We start from the raw sequence: 17,709 nt of genomic DNA on the forward strand, positions 1-17,709 counted from the left end.
GCGACCTCCGTGTCGCCGGGTTTGTGCCAGAGCCACGGTGGACCCTGACGGCCAGCCCCCCCTCTCCCATTACTGGTGCCTGTCCGCTGGTGGGTCGAGCCCCCCCACGGTGGAAGCAGGTCTAAGCTCTATAATTTAAATTGGCTCTGTAATTTGAATGAGTACACTTTAAATCCTTTTACAAGGATCTATTGGAGGGCAAGTCTCATGCCAGCAGCCGCGTTACTTCCTGGGCGGAGACTGGTGGAGAGAGTCAGGTGTTGGAGAAAGGAGCTGAAGCTCCAAAACTTTGTTTGCCTACAGGGACCCCCCCTTCTCGGACCCAGGAGAGGGAGGGTGGGTTGAGGACTTTAGTGGGGCCTGTCCCCGTCTCCCACCCCTCGGTTGGTACCGGGGGTGGGAGCCCTGTCTGGACCTTTCTGAGAGCCCTGTCTGGACTTTTCTGAGAGCTTTGAGTCCCCCTTCCTCCATTATGAAGGGGAGCACATTAGGGGCTAAAAAAGCCAAGGCGGCTAAGGCTAAGAAGGAGGAGGCCAAGAAGGAGGTGGCCAAAACAGAGAAGAAGACAAGGAGGGGTAGCAGGGCACCGGCCGAAGCCAGGCCAGACGCAGTTACCATCTCTACTCTCGGTGAGGGGCCTAGTACTCACGGGGGCTCAGCCGTCCACAAGGACTGGGGCGTCCAGGCAGAGGGGGAGCCTGTTGGCACCTATGTCTCCCACCTGAGTGCGTACCTCCGCGAGTACGGGGAGGCCGGTAAGACCTTGGGACGACTTCGGGAGGAGCTGGGTGTGCCCGGCTGGCCGCAGATAGTGCATCGCGCGGCCAGAGGCTGGCCCTGCCTGTCAAGATTAAGGAGCTGAAAAGCTCAGTAAAAAGTCTGGAAATAAGGAAACAAGAAATCCTGGAAAATGCAGGTCCCTTCTATGAGAAACTGGTGAACGACGAGAGGTTCTGGAGCATGGCTGCCGTCACAAAGAGGGTGCCAGGGGGGTCTCCCCCTCCAGGGGGAGGGTGCAGCGGTGCTGGGGAAGAAGATGGCTAATAGGTTGGAGGAGTTTTTAAACTAGAGACGGGGGGGGGAAACCAAGGAAATAGGTGGGATGTGAGGCAAGCAAGGGGGAAGGGGAGAAGTGAATATAATGAGGGTGGAGTGGGGGGTGGGGATAGTACAGTTAGATCGTTAGAGAAGAATAGGATGCTAAATAACCCCAAAGTTTTATCTTGCATGCTGACCAACGCAAGAAGCCTGACCAATAAGGCGGATGAGCTGCGGGCGCTTATATCGGAGGAGAGGTATGACATCGTAGGTATAACAGAGACTTGGCTAGACGATAGCTACGACTGGGCGGTAAATTTAACAGATTATAGTTTATTTAGAAGGGACCGGAAACAGGGGAAGGGCGGAGGAGTCTGCTTATATGTAAAGTCACGTCTAAAGCCCAGACTAAGGGAAGATATAGGAGAGGGAGAAGAGGGGGTCGAGTCCATGTGGGTAGAGATAGAGGGGGCAAAAAATAATAATAAAATATTACTGGGGGTCTGCTATAAGCCACCCAATATAACAGAGGAGAATGAGAAACTGCTATTAGGACAAATAGACAAAGTAGCAAAACATAATGAAGTGATTACAATGGGGGATTTCAACTACCCGGATATTGACTGGGAAACAGAAACCTGTAGATCGCAGAAAGGAAAAAGGTTCTTGACAAATATCAAGGATAATTATCTCTCCCAACTAGTGCAGGAACCAACGAGAGGGAAGGCAGTGTTGGACTTAATATTGACTAATAGGCCTGATAGAATAACTGAGGTACAGATAGGGGGGCACCTAGGTAATAGCGATCATAATATTATCAATTTCAAAATGCCCTTCAGTAGGGTTATCAATAAGGGAACAATTAAAACATTAAACTTTAGGAGGGCGAAGTTTGATCAGCTGAAAGAAAACCTTCAACTTATAGACTGGGACAAAGTTCTTAATCAAGGAAATACAAATAGTAAATGGGAAACCTTCAAAAGAATTCTGAATACTCAGTGCGAGAGGTATATACCGTATGGGAATAAAAGGGCCAGAAATAAGAGGAAACCAATATGGTTGAATAAGAACGTAAAAGGGGCGTTAAATAGCAAAAAAGAGGCATTCAAGAGATTAAAACAGGAAAACAGCAAGGAGGCACTAATGTGTTACAAGGAAAAAACGAGAACCTGCAAAAAACAAATAAAAATAGCAAAGGAGGAAACAGAGAGACGTATTGCTAGGGAAAGTAGATCAAATCCCAAACTGTTCTTTACGTATATAAATAGTAAAAGGATTAAATCGAATAATATTGGACCGATAAAAAGTGATGAAGGCAAAATCATAGAGAAAGATGAGGATAAAGCTAATCTATTAAATAAATTTTTTTTCGTCAACTTTCACAAAGGAAAAAGAATTAACAGGCGAAATGAGAAGTGACAAGCTTAATCCTCCACTAAGTATGACTAATCTAACCCAAGCTGGGGTACAGAAACGCCTCAGTAACATTAAAATAAACAAATCACCAGGACCTGATGGCATACACCCACGGGTACTAAGGGAACTAAGTAATGTGATAGACAGACCGTTATATCTTATATTTAAGGACTCTGTTGAGACTGGGTCTGTACCACTTGATTGGCGACAGGCGAATGTAGTGTCAATATTCAAAAAGGGAGCAAAAAGTGACGCCGGAAACTATCGGCCGGTGAGTCTGACGTCCGTTGTGGGCAAAATTTTTGAAGGCTTTATTAATGAGGCAATCATGGAGCATCTTGACGCTAATAATCTATTAACCCCGAACCAACATGGATTCATGAGGAATCGCTCCTGCCAAACAAACCTGATTGACTTCTACGAGGAGGTTAGCTCTCGAGTAGATCAGGGGGAACCAGTGGATGTCGTGTATCTCGACTTCTCAAAAGCGTTCGATAGCGTGCCACATAATAGGTTGGTATACAAAATGAGAATGATGGGGCTGGGGGAAAATGTCTGCAAGTGGGTAGCTAACTGGCTAAAGGATAGAAGGCAGAGGGTGGTTATAAATGGAATATACTCAGATTGGGTAAGCGTCACTAGTGGGGTACCACAGGGGTCTGTACTAGGCCCAATGTTATTTAATATCTTTATTAACGACATAGTCAACGGGATAAATAGTAAAATATCAATATTTGCAGATGACACAAAGTTATGTAAAACAATTAATACAAAAGAGGATAGTGAAGACCTTCAGAGGGATTTGGATAAGCTGGGTAGGTGGAGCATTAAATGGCAAATGAGGTTTAACGAGGAGAAATGTAAGGTCATACATATGGGAAGGAAAAATGGAAGTCACCAGTACTCACTGAATGGGAAATCATTGGGGAATTCAGAGATGGAGAAGGACTTGGGCATCTTGATTGATAGCAAACTAAATTGGAGTGCCCAAAGTCAGGCCGCTGCTGTAAGGGCAAACAGGGTAATGGGATGTATCAGAAGAGGTATAGCTGCAAAGGATGAGAACATTGTTCTTCCACTGTACAAAGCACTGGTCAGACCACACTTGGAATACTGTGCTCAGTTATGGGCACCAATATATAGAAAGGATATAAATGAGCTTGAAAAGGTACAAAGGAGGGCAACAAAATTAATAAAGGGAATGGAGGGACTGCAATACCCAGAGAGGTTGGCAAAACTAGGACTATTCAGCCTGGAAAAGAGAAGGTTGAGGGGGGACATAATAAATGTGTACAAATATGTTAGGGGACAGTATAGAGACCTTGCCCGAGATTTGTTCAAAAGGAGGGATATTACCGTAACAAGAGGGCACTCACTAAGACTGGAAGAGAAAAGGTTTCAGCACCAGCATAGGAAGGGGTTCTTTACGGTAAGAGCAGTGAGAATATGGAATTCACTGAGTGAGGAGACGGTAATGTCGGATTCACTACACCAGTTCAAGCGGGGACTGGATGCTTTTCTAGATACCAGGCAGATTTCTGCATATACTTAAAAATAGAATAAAATAGTAGGTTGATACAGGGATTTATTCTGACTGCTGGTTTCAGAGTCGGGAGGGAATTTTTCCTCAGGTGAAGATTGGCTAAATCATTTGGGGTTTTTGCCCTCCTCTGGATCAACTTTAGCAACTACAGAACTTACAGGTCGAACTTGATGGACGCAAGTCTTTATTCGGCTTTTCAAACTATGTACTATGAGGAATCATCATCATCATCATCATCATCATCAGAGGAGGAAGAGGAGACAGAGGGCCTGCCTGGGGACTCGGTAAGTGATCACCGAGTCACGCATAGTGGGCTGCTGGAACCCCACCAGGTCACGCTCCCATTGGACTCCAGTCTATCGGAGGACGAGGGGAGCGGTGACAGCAGCAGTAGCGAGGGGGGGTTACCTCATGTGCCAGATCCGGCAGCTCGAGTCCCCGGGAGTGGATCACTCCCAGCTAAGATTTAGGGATGAGGACTGCCAGGATGAGGTAACCAGGAGGGGGGAAAGAAAGAAGAAAGGAAAAAAAAAGGTGGTGGAGGAGAAATACATCTATGTCCCCCTTCCTGGGACCCCTCGGTCCCACTGTGGGCCCATTTCCCACCCCAGCCTGGGTTCTGATGTGGCCCCAGTGCAAGGGAGCGGGGAGAATAACGTAACCGTGGTACAGGCAGCCGCCCCTGCTGGTCATAGCAGGGGGGGTGGGCAAGGACCAAACATGAGGATAGTGACGCAGGTCCGGCTGACCCGAACCCCCACCTTGGTGGGGGGGGTGGTGCCTCCGGGGTCCCCTGCGAGTATGTCATCTACTGGGTCTGCGGGGGCCCCGGGGCCCGCTAGGAAGGGCATAGGGGCAACCGTGATTGCCGCGGCCATCCTCACCCCGCCCGCACCCTCGGCGGGGGGTGCCGGTCTGCCAGGGTCCCCTGCAAGCCTGCTTCCACCTGGAGCTGCAGGGGCCGCGGCGCCGGTATCTCCAAAGGGCGGGAGTAGGGCCGCGATTGTAAAACGGCCGGCCGTATCCCGGACCACACCACCGGTGGGGGGGGGGCGGTGTCGCCGGGGTCCCCTGGGGGCCCGCCACCATCTGGGGCCGCAGGGACCTCGGCACCGGTAGAGAGTGAGGGCGGGAGGTGTAGCAGGGATACCGCGGCGGTGAAGCAACCGGCCGCGTCCATGACCGCACCTCCGGCAGGGAGCGCGGTGTTGCTGGGGTCCCCCGCTGGCCTAATTCCACCCAAGGCTGCAGGGGCCCCAGTGCCGGTATCAGGGGAAAATGCAGGTAATGTAAGTGCAGGAAACATACATTGTAAGAAACAAAAAAATGGCACAACATCTGAAGCCCCGCCCCCAACCACGGCAAGGAGGGCCGCGCCGACGGGGTCCCCCGCTGGCAATATGTTACCTGGCACTGTGTTGCCTGGGCTGGCGGGGTCCTCGGCGGTGGCTGGTCCCTCTGAGAGTGACGCTCTGCAGCAGACATTGGGGGAGCAATGCTCTGCTGCAGCACTCACTGGTTCTGCTGCATGCCCTGCTGTGAAGCAGGGTGTGTCTGTTTCTAGCTGCAGCTCTGAGAACCTTAAAGGGGTAGAACACCTTAAAACAGCAAAACAAGGAAAGAGTCTAGGGGAAAAGCATGAAGTGAGTAATAAAAATAATGCTGTAGTAAATGGTGTAGCAGGAAAAGTGGCAAAAACGCATGGTGGGAATGGGGAAAAAGAACAGCAAAAAAAGAGTGGGGAGGAAAAACCGCATGGTGTGAATGATGCACAAAAAAAGTGTATAAATAGTGGTGTGAATGAAAGAGTAAATGGAAGTGAAAACGGTGAAAGTGGGGAATGTGTGGAGATGGAGGAATGGCCACCTCTAGGGGGGGGCAGTGGGAGTGTTGCGGAAAATGAAGCAGTAGGTAAGGAAAATGGATCAGTGGGTAAGGGGAAAAATAATGGTGGTAATGGGGAGAGTGTTGGTAATGGGGTGAATGGTGAAGCAGGGGCCGGTCCATCGCCCACCACAAATGGTATGTGTTATTCAGAGGTAGTGTCAGGCTCTTCCTCACACCCGGGCATGGGAGGTGGAGATTTCCACCTCCTTTTTCTGCAGGGTCTCAGGCATGGGGAGCGGATGATCTCTGTAGAGGGGAGGGACGTGGACCTGTCCTTTTGGCTGGATAAGTTTGGACAGGCGGCCTTCCAAGAAAAAAGGGGTGGTGAGACCGTATGGTCTCTCCCTACAGGCGGGCAGGGGGTGAACAGAAGGAATGTGGTCCGTCTCCGGTGGAGGGGCAGTGATGCGTGCCCTCCAAGATCTAGGGTAGTGAAGCTCCTTCTGGAGATGGGCTTCAGGGCAAGTGACATCTTTGCCCTGATACATCCTTTTGGCGCTCCCATCTTTGATGTCAGCTTCGTTTGACCGGAGGGCATGGAGCTCTTCTGGTCGAATTACGAGCTGGCAAAGGAGATGCCCGACTGGCGGGGTCTCATCGCTGAGGCGATATCCCGCCAAAAGGGACCAAAGAGAGTGACCGTTTTGACCTGTAACGAGTCACTCTCGGGGATTGACATAATGACCTGGCTTAGCTGGTACGGTGAAGTGGTGGAGACCCCCAAAAAAATCTTGGATGAAGGCATATGGTCAGGGGGCTGGACTTTCATGATGAGGTTGAAGCGGTCCGGCGGCACTGTCACCCACATCCCTTCCTCGGCCTTTCTTGGAAGGGATAGGATCCTGGTCTTCTACCAGGGGCAACCGAAGGTGTGCCACAGGTGCGGCGATCCTATGCACCTTAGTGCAGCCTGCAGGGTGCAGAAATGCACCCTGTGTGGCGAGGTTGGCCATCTCGCCGCCTCCTGTGGTACGGTTAGGTGCCACCTGTGTGATGCCGTCGGGCATCCATTCAGCCGCTGCCCTCGTTCCTTTGCCAATGCTGTCTTCAGTCACGTGGGGGGTAACCGTGTCGGGGTAAATCACGGCGGTGCACCCCCTGTGGGGCCTGAGGTCGGCGGAGGTGAGGGAACTGTAGGGCCAAAGAAGAAGAGCAGCAGGGCCCACAACCCCTCTTACCAGCGGAGGCAGGTGAGGCGTCATGAGGGGGAGGGGCAGTTGGATCCCCAGGCAACTGGGGTGATGACAGTCCCCCCTCCGGGGGTTTCGGCTGGCGCCACTGAGGCCCTGGGGGAGAAAGCGGTGAACGAGGAGATCAGGAGGCTGGAGAGGGAGGAGACGGCTGCGCTCTCAGATTCCTCCCAGTATGAAAGTGTTGGAGGGGACGAGGCGCAGCCTAGAGCAACGGATGGCAGTGCAACCCTAGTTAAGAGGAAGAAGAACAAGAACAAGAAGAACAAAGGGAAGGGGGTTGTTAGATCTGCCCCCCCCCTGACCAAAAAGGTGCCGGCGGAAGGCTCCGCGACCTCCCCTCTGGTCCCGGTCTCTAACCGGTTCCAAGCCGTCGAGGACCCTGATGTGCCGGGGGTCGGGGTGAGGAGCCGGGTGTGCCATCCGTGTCATCTGGGGAATCTGTGGGGGATGGCGGGGTCCCTTCTTCGGGGGTTACACCATCTTCCTCTGGGGGAGGGACTGTCCCCGTGCCCGGTGGTGAGGAAGGGAAGGGGGGCTCCATGGATACCTCAGTCTCCCTCAAGCGCCGGGAGTGTGATAGGGGGAGTAGTACGGGGCCCCTTTCGGATGGTGAAGAGGGTGGGAGGAAGAAAAAGGCCATCTAAATCGATCATCCAATGGCGGCACCCACCCCGTTGACACTGGCGTCCATTAATGTCGCCAGTATTAAGTCTGATGCGGCCAGATTCACGGCCTTTGATTTTTTCACCCGGGTTGAGGCTGAAATTTTATTCTTGCAGGAGACCAGGCTAACGGACATGGGGGGCCATTCACAAGGCGAAAAGTGAGTGGAGATGTGGGCCCTCATACTGGTCTCTTGCGGCCGAGCCGTATAGCGGGGTGGCGGTCCTTTTTAAGGCCGCAGCGGTTGAATGCCGGAGGGTTATCGAGGTAGAAATGGGGAGGTGCTTGGTGTTAGACGTCTTCATGAGGGGACAAGAGCTATGGCTCATAAACATCTACGGTCCTCAGTCTAAGTGGGACCGCAAATGTCTCTTTATGAAGATCAAGCCCTATCTTTTTACAAGCCGGCAGGTGGTCTTTGGAGGTGACTTCAACACCGTCACAAGATTGCGTGACAGGGGAGGTGCCAAGGGCCGGCTGGCTTATGATAGCATTGCCTTGAATAGCATAGCTAGTGATGCTCGCCTGGTGGATGTCCACATCCGGCACACCCCAGGTCACAGTGGGTTCACCTATTTCAGAGGTAGCTGTAGGTCAAGGATAGACAGGTTTTTTTTAAAGGAGGAGGCCGTCTCTTCAGCAGTGTCCGCTGTGGAGGTGGAATTCTCCGACCACTGTCTAATTTTCTTTTCCTTGAATGTTGCAGAAACCCCCCGGATGGGGAGAGGACTATGGAAGCTGAATTCATCCCTGCTGGAAGAAGCGGAGGTGAGACAATCCTTTGAGGACTTTCTTCAGAGCCAGGTACCGCTTTTGGATCTGTGTAGCACTAAGTCAGAGTGGTGGGAGATGTTCAAGGATTGGGTTGCGAGCTTCTTCCGCCAGCTCTCTAGCCTCAGGATCCTGAGTAAGTACCGTTTGTACCAAGGTCTGAGGAGGAAACTTGAACAGCTCTTTTCGACTGGAGGTGACCGCGAGGAAATCTCCAGGGTGAAGTCTTTACTTAAGAGGTGTCAGTACGATAGACACACATCTTTAGTTTTTGAGAGGGATTTCGGGAGGTACCGCTCGCCTGACCCCTACAGAAATTGTAAGATGTCAGTAGGTTGTAAAGTGGTGACCGGCCTGATTGACAGTACAGGCTCCCTGAACCGATCCAAATCAGGGATCTTGGAAGTCGTCAGGTCGTTCTACTCACGCCTCTTGGGAAAGAGGGATCTGAATCGGGACGTGATGTCGGCTTTCCTGGCTGAAGCCGTCCCTGAACCAGGGGATGACCCCTCGTTTGGTGTTTTGACTGAGGTAATCAGGGAAGAGGAAGTGAGACTGGCCATTGATGGGCTCCGGCCCAAAAAATCGCCTGGTCCAGACGGCTTAACGTCTGATTTCTACAAGACCTTTAGGGACTCCTTGGTCCCCCTCTTGACGGAGGTGTTAAATGAATGCCTCTCCTCGGGTGCTCTTCCCCGTTCAATGAGGAGGTCCGCCCTGATTATCCTGTCTAAGGGTAAGGACTCGTCCCGTATTGAGAATTGGCGTCCCATAGCGCTTCTCAATACGGACCGGAAGGTACTGGTAAAGATACTGTTTAAACGGTTGGTGAAATTTGCGCCCCGGCTCCTTTCGGGGTCCCAGCACTGTTCTGTTCCAGGCTGCAGCACTTTTAGTGCTGTGCTCGGTGTCCGAGAGGCAGTGGAGCAGAGCAGGGCTGGTCTCTGGAAGGGGTTCCTGCTGTCCTTAGACCAGGCAAAAGCCTTTGATCGGGTGAATCACGACTACCTCTGGTCAGTCCTTCTGAGGTATGGCCTGCCCGGGGGGTTTGTAAATTGGTTAAAGGCATTGTATACAGGGGCAGAGACTTTCCCGTTGGTGAATGGTTGGTCTGGCCGCCCTTTTGAGGTGGAATCCGGGGTTCGTCAGGGCTGTCCGTTGAGCCCGCTGTTATACGTGTTTGCCATCGACCCCTTTTTAAGGAGGATCGAGGGTGGACCATTGGCGGGAGTCAAGATGGACGTGGTGGCCCCGGAGGCCACCTTGAGGGCAGTGGCGTACGCTGATGATGTCTCCCTTTTTGTGTCCTCGAAGGAGGAGGCCGACTGGGTGATGTCGGAGGTTGACCGCTACTCGGAGGCATCCGGGTCGAAGATTAACCAGGAAAAATGTGAGAGTCTCTGGCTGGGAGGGGGAGACCCCAGTTTTTGTCTCCCGGACACCCTCCCAGAGCCCCAGTCCACGGCTAAGATCTTAGGCATCATTTTCGGCCTGGGGGATTACCCCCAACAAAATTGGGAGGGCAGGCTAAAGATCGCCGCCCAGAAGGTGGACCAGTGGAAGGGTTGGACTTTAACCCTGAGGGAGCGGGTGAACCTGATCAAGGGGTACTTGCTTCCATTGTTAAATTACCTGGGCAGCGTGTGTATCTTGCCAGAACCTCTTTGGACATGGGTCTATGGCCTGTTTTTCCAGATGTTATGGGGAAACAGGCTTAACCTAATCAAGAGGGAGGTCACGTACCGTACGAGGAGACTAGGTGGGTTGGGTATGGTCAACCCGGTGGTGTTCCTAGTGAATGCCTTTCTTAAGACCAATGTGGCAAACCTCTGGTCAGAGAGGGCTCCTCCGTGGGTATTCTCCTGTAGGGGGTGGCTTCAGCCTTTCTTCCAGGAATGGGAGAGAGGAGGACGTGTGAAGGATCTGCGCACACCGTACGGGCATCTCCCGGCTTATGCTACCCCGGTTCTGAAGGTAATCCGCCGGTGGGGTCTGGGAATGTGGGAGATCAGGACCATGCCGAGGAAATTCCTTGACAGGAGGGTCCTGTTGACCCATTTCCAGAAGCCTCTGGCCCTCAAGGATTGCCCAAGTCGGGATCTGGAGGGGGGGCTGAGGTTATTAAATTCTGCCCGGATCCCCCTGAAGTTTTGGAACTTGGCTTGGCGCTGCTTCCACGGGAGGCTGTATGTGAGGGGCAATTTGAAGTACAGGAATTCCGATGATCGGGGTTGTCCTCGTGAGGAATGCTGCGACGTGCTGGAAAGCATGGAGCACTTCCTCCTTCATTGCCCCTTCAATACAGGGGTCTACACCAAGGTGGGTGCTTCCATAGGCTGGCCTCAGCTGGCTCGCCTCTCCTATCCGGAGTGGGCATATGGAGCATTCAGGTCCCTTGGTGGCCGAGTTCGGGGCACTTTATTCTTAGTCAATTTAGTGGTTAGGTATTACACATGGAATGCACGCTGTCTAGTGTCAACGTAGCAAAAGGTCCTCCCCGAGGAAGAGGTGGTTAGGAACATTCTGGGTGACCTTGGTAAAGTGCGCTCGCTGGATTTTGACAGGCTGGGCGCAAGGAGGGCTTCTCTCCTTTGGAGGGGTTTCTCCTTCAGTGTGCCCTAGGGACAGATAAACTGTGTTAATAATTTTTGTTCTCAGAGAGGGATAGTTAGTTAGGTATATAGGGGCAGTGTGTTTTAGGGACAGTCAGGGCCAGAATAGGGCGAGATAGATAGGCACGAGGTGAGGTAGATAGGGCTTTAGGGACAGAGAGGGACAGGTAGGGACAGGTTTCTTTTATGTAGGGATAGTTTTTTTTTATTTTTTTTATGTGAGTGATAGGAAGGGAGAGTTAGTTTCTCTTTTTTCTTTTAAAATGTAGGGAGAGTGCCTGTCTGTCCGGCTCCCAGTGGTGGGCTGATACTTTTCACTTATAGCTTTTTGTTTTTCAGAAATATTAAGGTGTATGGGGCTCGCAAGCACCGAGCCATGGCTTAAAAGGTGTAAGTTGATAATGTTGTATAAGGTTGATAATGTTGATAAGGTTTGTTTTGTACAATGTAATGTAATGTAATGATAGGTATAATAGTAACTTAAGGTAATGATAGGTAAAATGATAGTCTAAGTGATGTTCCAGTGGCTTATTGGGATAATGCACATGTCTTGTAAACAGGTGTTCAAGAGTTTGAATCCACAGAAAGCTTCTTTTATATATATAGAAATAACGTGTGGTGTAGGGACAGGGAAAAAAATAAATAAATAAAAAAATAAAATAAAAAAAATAAAAAAAAAATATAAAAAAAAAAAATATATATATAATAGTGTATATAGAATTTTGTAAGTTCCCACTGGTTTTCTTTTTTTTTATGTTTATGTTGAAGGGCGATGGACCATGTTTTGAGTAGACTGTAGTATGTCTGGGTATATTGAATGTATGGTAATGCGGTCCCTGTCTCTTTTCTCTCCCCTTTCCACAAAAACACCGGAGCCTGAAAGGAGGCGGAGAGGAGGAGGGACAAAGAGAAAGACAAAGAGAGCAAGGGAGAGCGAGGGAAAGAAGAGAGCAGAGAGCGGAGCCGAGCCAAATATGGACTCAAAGGACTCATGGACTCTCATGGACTCTCGTGGACTCTCGCGCAGTGAAATGGACTCTTATGGCCCTTGTGGACCCTGAACCGGCATATGGGTAAAGTCTTGGATTCAGTTTTTGGACATTCATCAAGACATCTTGGTATGGTCTACCCTTTCCTTTTGTTTTGGGCAGCTTAGCCTCTTTTTTTTGTTGACAAAAACTTTGTAATGTTATGGGGTGGGGATTAATGGATGTTGACAGCGTGTGTATAGGTTTTCTATTTTTATAATAAAAAAGAGTTCCAGCTCCAGTAGCGTCCACTAAAGCTGCTGCAGTTAAAAAGCTTTTATAAGGATCGAGCTTGGTGGTCCATCGCAAGGCATGCTACCGCCAGTCCCAGCCACTTTGCCTTGGGGCGCCTCCCCGATGCTCTTCACTGAGTGTCCCAGGGGCCCGAAGCATTTCCTTTGAAAAAATTAAGTGTCCAAACCACAGGTGGTGTAGCTTGCTTAACAGCTGGGATACTCCGCTGACTAGCAGACACTGCTACTAGGCCCAAAGTATTGCCTGGTCTAGATGCAGTTAAAAATTTGTAATTAGATCTACAGGCGGTGGCTACTCCGCTGACTAGCAGACACTGAAGCTTTGGAGCAGACCTCTGATTCCCAGGCTATAGTATGAGTAAACAGCTCTTCAGACTCAACCATCTGTGTTACCCCAAGCCATAGTGTATGTAGTTTCTTACGGTTAAAAGTGGGGGGGAGCGACCCGACCCACCTGGAATTGACGATGCCAACGTCACGTAAAACACAGCAAAGGGACTCCAAAAAGGGTCTCCATTTTTTCCAAAAATTGTGGCACAGACACCACTTAAGTGGTATCAATTGTCCCAGAGTTGCTTCAAATGGTTGGTGAGGTGATTTTCCAAAATCCTCAAGCTTTTAGTCTCCCCAGGATGACACAGGGGTAGAAAAGTCCTTGCGGATCCATGATTTGTTCATCTTTATGAACGTGAGTCTTTCTACATTCTCAGTGGACAGCCGCGTGCGCTTAGCTGTCAGCACACCACCAGCAGCGCTGAACACACGTTCAGAGAGAACGCTGGCTGCAGGACATGACAAGATCTCCAAGGCGTGAGTGGCAAGCTCCAGCCATTTTTCCAGATTGGAAGCCCAAAATGAGCAAGGGTCCAGTGACACAGTCATGGCTTCGATGTTCACTTGGAGGTACTCCTGTACCATCCTCTGTAGGCGTTGACTATGTGTCAGACTTCTTGTCTCCTGTGGCCTTACAAAGGATGGTCTAAAAAAGTGGTGAAACGATTCCACAAAATTGCTGTTACCAGCAGATACTGTGTTACTGTTACGGTTTGAGTGATGAAGACTCGACGGTCCCACGATTGGCAAGTTAGAACTGTGAGATTCACTACGTGCACCACTGGTGTTTTGTGGAAAAGCACATGTAAGATTCTGCAACAGCCTCTGATGATACTCCCGCATGCGTGAATCCCTTTCTATGGCAGGAATTATTTTGGCAAATTTACTTTTGTACCGGGGATCTAAGAGTGTGGCAACCCAGTAGTCGGGATTACTTCGAATTCTGACAATCCGAGGGTTATGTTGCTAGTAGTGCAGCAAGAAGGCACCCATGAGTCTTGCGCATCCAGGAGGACCAAGTCCTTGGTGTGTTGGTAGTGAGGTAAGAATCATGCTTCCTTCCTCTGCCCTCTCCACCCAACCTCGCACAACAGAAATGTGATCAAGGTCTCCCATGCCCATCGCCAGTTCATCCTCCACTTCTTCCTCGGCTCCTGCACCTTCCTCAACAGTTTGGCTGCTACCATGCACCCTGGTTAATCCCTCTCCCCCACCCTCCCATGCCTGCCGCCTTGGTGCTGCCGACCGTCTGGACCTTGGAGATGTTATCCCTTCCGCATACGACTCCTTCTCTACTTCCTCCACCTCCTCTTGTACCACCACCTGAATCCGAATTCTGTTTAATGTGTGCTCCAGCATGTAAATCACCGGAATAGTCATGCTGATAATGGCGTCGTCAGCACTAAACATCTTCGTCGCCATTTCAAAACTGTGCAGAAGGGTGCATAGGTCCCTGATCTGAGACCACTCCTGCAGCGTGATTTGCCCCACCTCTGGATCTCGTTGGCCCAGGTTATACGTCAGGATGTATTGCACCAGGGCTTGTCGGTGCTGCCACAGTCGCTGCAACATGTGCAGAGTTGAATTCCACCGTGTCGGCACATTGCATTTCAGCCGGTGAACTGGCATGCCCAACGACTTCTGTAGAGATGTAAGTCATTGAGCTGCGGGATGCGAAGGCCATCTAGTCCGGGATAGTGGGCTAAAAATTGCTGGACAAGGTTCAACACGTGAGCCATACAAGGCACGTGTGTGACATTGTCCCGGCGAAGGGCCGCACCCAGGTTTTCAGCATTGTCGCACACGGCCTTCCCTGGTTGCAGGTCCAGTGGAGACCACCATTCATGAATCTGGGTCTCCAGAGCTGACCACAACTCCTCAGCTGTGTGACTCACATTTCCCAGACATTTCAAAGTAAAAACCGCCTGATGACGTTGAGCCCTACTGCCAGCATAGTAAGGAGGTGTGCAGGATCCTTTCTGCGCAGTTAGAAAGCTTGTGGCATTACCAGACAGGCTTTGGGTGCAGGTGGAGGACCGAGAGGAGGTTGAGGAGGCAGAAGCAGTGGAGGAACTTTGAGATAAAGAGGATTGACGCACAACTCGTGGGGACGGCAAGACTTGGACAGCAGCCCCTTGTCCTGCTGTCACCATAGTTACCCAGTGCCCAGTCAGCGACATGTAACGCCCCTGTCCATGCCTAGTCGTCCAAGTGTCTGTGGTGAAATGCACCCTGTCACACACAGAGTTTCTCAAAGAAGCGGTGATGTTGTGTGCGACATGCTGGTGTAGCGCAGGCACACCTTTCTTTGAGAAGTAGTGCCGACTGGGCATCTGGTACAGGGGCACTGCGACGGACATAAAGTCTCGAAAATCCTCTGTGTCCACCAGGTGGAAAGGCAGCATTTCTGTAGCCAAGAGCTTGCAGATGGTGAAATTCAACCTCTTAGCTTTGTCATGGCTAGGAGGAAATGGTCTTTTACTTGTCCACATCTGAGGGACCGAGGGCTGGCTGTTGTGCTTAGACGGGGTTGAGTAGGGTGTCCCCGGCAAACTGTCGGTCTGTGAGGAAGATGCAGGCAGAAAAGTTAGGTTGCCTTGATCCAAAGGTGGTGCTCTCGATGTCGGAGAGCACTCAACACCAGTTGGTGTTTCCACTTCCAAATGAAATGATGACCTGCCAATCACACTGGCTGTTGCGGGTAAAGAGGTGGCAGGTCTGCGTCCAAAAGCATGTGTGACTGCTGTCCCCCCAGTCACAGAGGATGCAGGGGCCGTGGATGCACAAGATGGGGCAGACGGTGGTTGGCCCGGCCCGCTAGGCCGCATTGCAGCACAGTGAGCTTCCCACTGCAACTTATGCTTCATATCCATGTGCCGGTTCATGCATGAAGTACTCAAACTATGGATTTTTTGGCCTCCACTTAGCTTTTGGTGACAAATATTACAGATAACACGAGTTAGGTCATCCTTATCGATCTGAAAAAATACCCAGGCTATGCCAGGCTTAGAGCCCATGCGACCTGAAGAGCCACCACGACTTGTGGTCAGAGGCAGAGTTGTGGTTGAGGATGCTGTTGTTGACGTGCTTCCAGTACTCCGTCTCTGTCCAGGAAGGCGCAACCTAACCTCGTCGTCAATAGCATCCTCCTCCACCTCCTCTGCTGACCTCATCGACTGGCTGACTGTGGGTTGACAGTAAGCGGGATCTCTAACCTTGTCATCATCACCCTTTGTGTTCTCACACCCATCATCCTCAGAGCCAACCTCTTCCTGCCCTAACCGAAAAGTCAAGTTGTCGCTCCAATCAGGTATTTGAGTCTCATCATCGTCTTCATCATTGTCTCCACCAACAGGAGTTACAGTTTGGGAACGAGGGTCTACATTATGCTCAGAACCTTCTTCATCTGGTCCTGGATCCGACTCATAAAGATTCTGGGCATCAGTGCAGATCATTTCCTCGTCTGTATTAACAGTAGCTCTGGAGCAGACCTCCGTTTCCCAGGCTATAGTATGAGTAAACAGCTCTGCAGACTCAACCTTCTGTTCTACCCCATACTCAGACGGGCAGCTGGAGACTTGGGAGCTGTGAGGAAGCAAGTGCGATTGGGGTGACACCTCTGAGGACTGGAGTATTTGTGATGTTGAAGTTGAGGTGGAGGAGAGCCCACTTGAAGGAGCACTTGATATCCGTTGAAGCACCTGCTGTTTTTGTGCCTCATCTGGAATTTGTAGCGATGGGCGTGTCCATATGAAAGGGATCGTATCACATTGTCCACGAAAAGAAGTAGACCTCTTAGTTTGGCTGGAAGATGGTCTTTCTTCTGCAGATGTTACTGTTGCCTTAACACCTACCCCACGGACACAACCTTTTTTTCCCTTTCCAACACGCCTATTCCCCTTTCCACCAGCAGCAGGCCTTTTGCGACTCATTTTGGTGGTTAACTAATTGACAACTCTGTAGTTGTTTGCACAAAAAACAATGGATGGAAACCAAGCAGACCTGAGTGGCCAAACTGTGGTACTAGCCCAAAAGGATTGGCTGGGTTAGATGCAGTGAAACAATTTTATTAGATACACAGGTGGTGTAGCTTGGTACAGATGGGCTAACAGACACTGCTACTATGCCCAAATGGTTTTGCTTGGCTAGATGCAGTAAAAAATTGTTATTAAATACAAAGGTGGTGTAGCTTGGTACAGATGGGCTACTACAATGAGTAACAGACACTGCTACTATGCCCAAAAGGTTTTTTTTGGGCTAGGTGCAGTAAAAAATTGGTATTAGATACACAGGTGGTGTAGCTTGCAAAACAGATAGGCTACTCCACTGACTAACACACACTGCTAGAGGCCCAAAAGGATTTGCTTAGCTAGATTTAGCCAAATGCCGTGAAAAACACTTGCAGAGCACTGGCACAGACCTGCCTGGCAAAAAGTGCTAGGAACTGCTGTAACCTAGCCCTCAAAAGGGCTGCAATTACAACTAGTCCCTACTCCCTAAACCTATCTGTCTATTTAAGAGCAAATTCGCTTGCAAGTCACACAGTTACAAAGTATAGCGCCCACAGCAGCAGCCGTGCCATCTAACACTCAGCTGCAACAGTGAGAAAATGGTGGTGACGGGGAAAATGGCTGGGTCTTATAGGGCAAGGATATGTGACATACACAGCCAATGACACATGCCCTTGCTTGTGTGAAAAAAAAGCACTTCGCTGCGTGTGTGCGCTGCTGATAGGCTGACAGACTGCACCTCCCCACTGTAAATGCGGGAAAGAAAAAAAAAATGGAGATCGGCATTATTTCTGCAGAGATCCATTCCCTGCCCCTCCCCCCGCCCACTCTACACTGAAACTGTCTATTAACATTGATTAACAGTATTACTGTGAAAAAATCCAGTTACGATTTTGGTGCACGAACGGTTATCGAACATAACCTCAAACAGCCGGATTTTTTGCAAATCGTTCGGGTTCGT

This window comes from Phyllobates terribilis, unplaced genomic scaffold, assembly GCF_046119375.1.
Source record: "Phyllobates terribilis strain yellow unplaced genomic scaffold, ASM4611937v1 Scaffold_3__8_contigs__length_932513732, whole genome shotgun sequence".
Lineage (NCBI taxonomy): Eukaryota > Metazoa > Chordata > Amphibia > Anura > Dendrobatidae > Phyllobates > Phyllobates terribilis.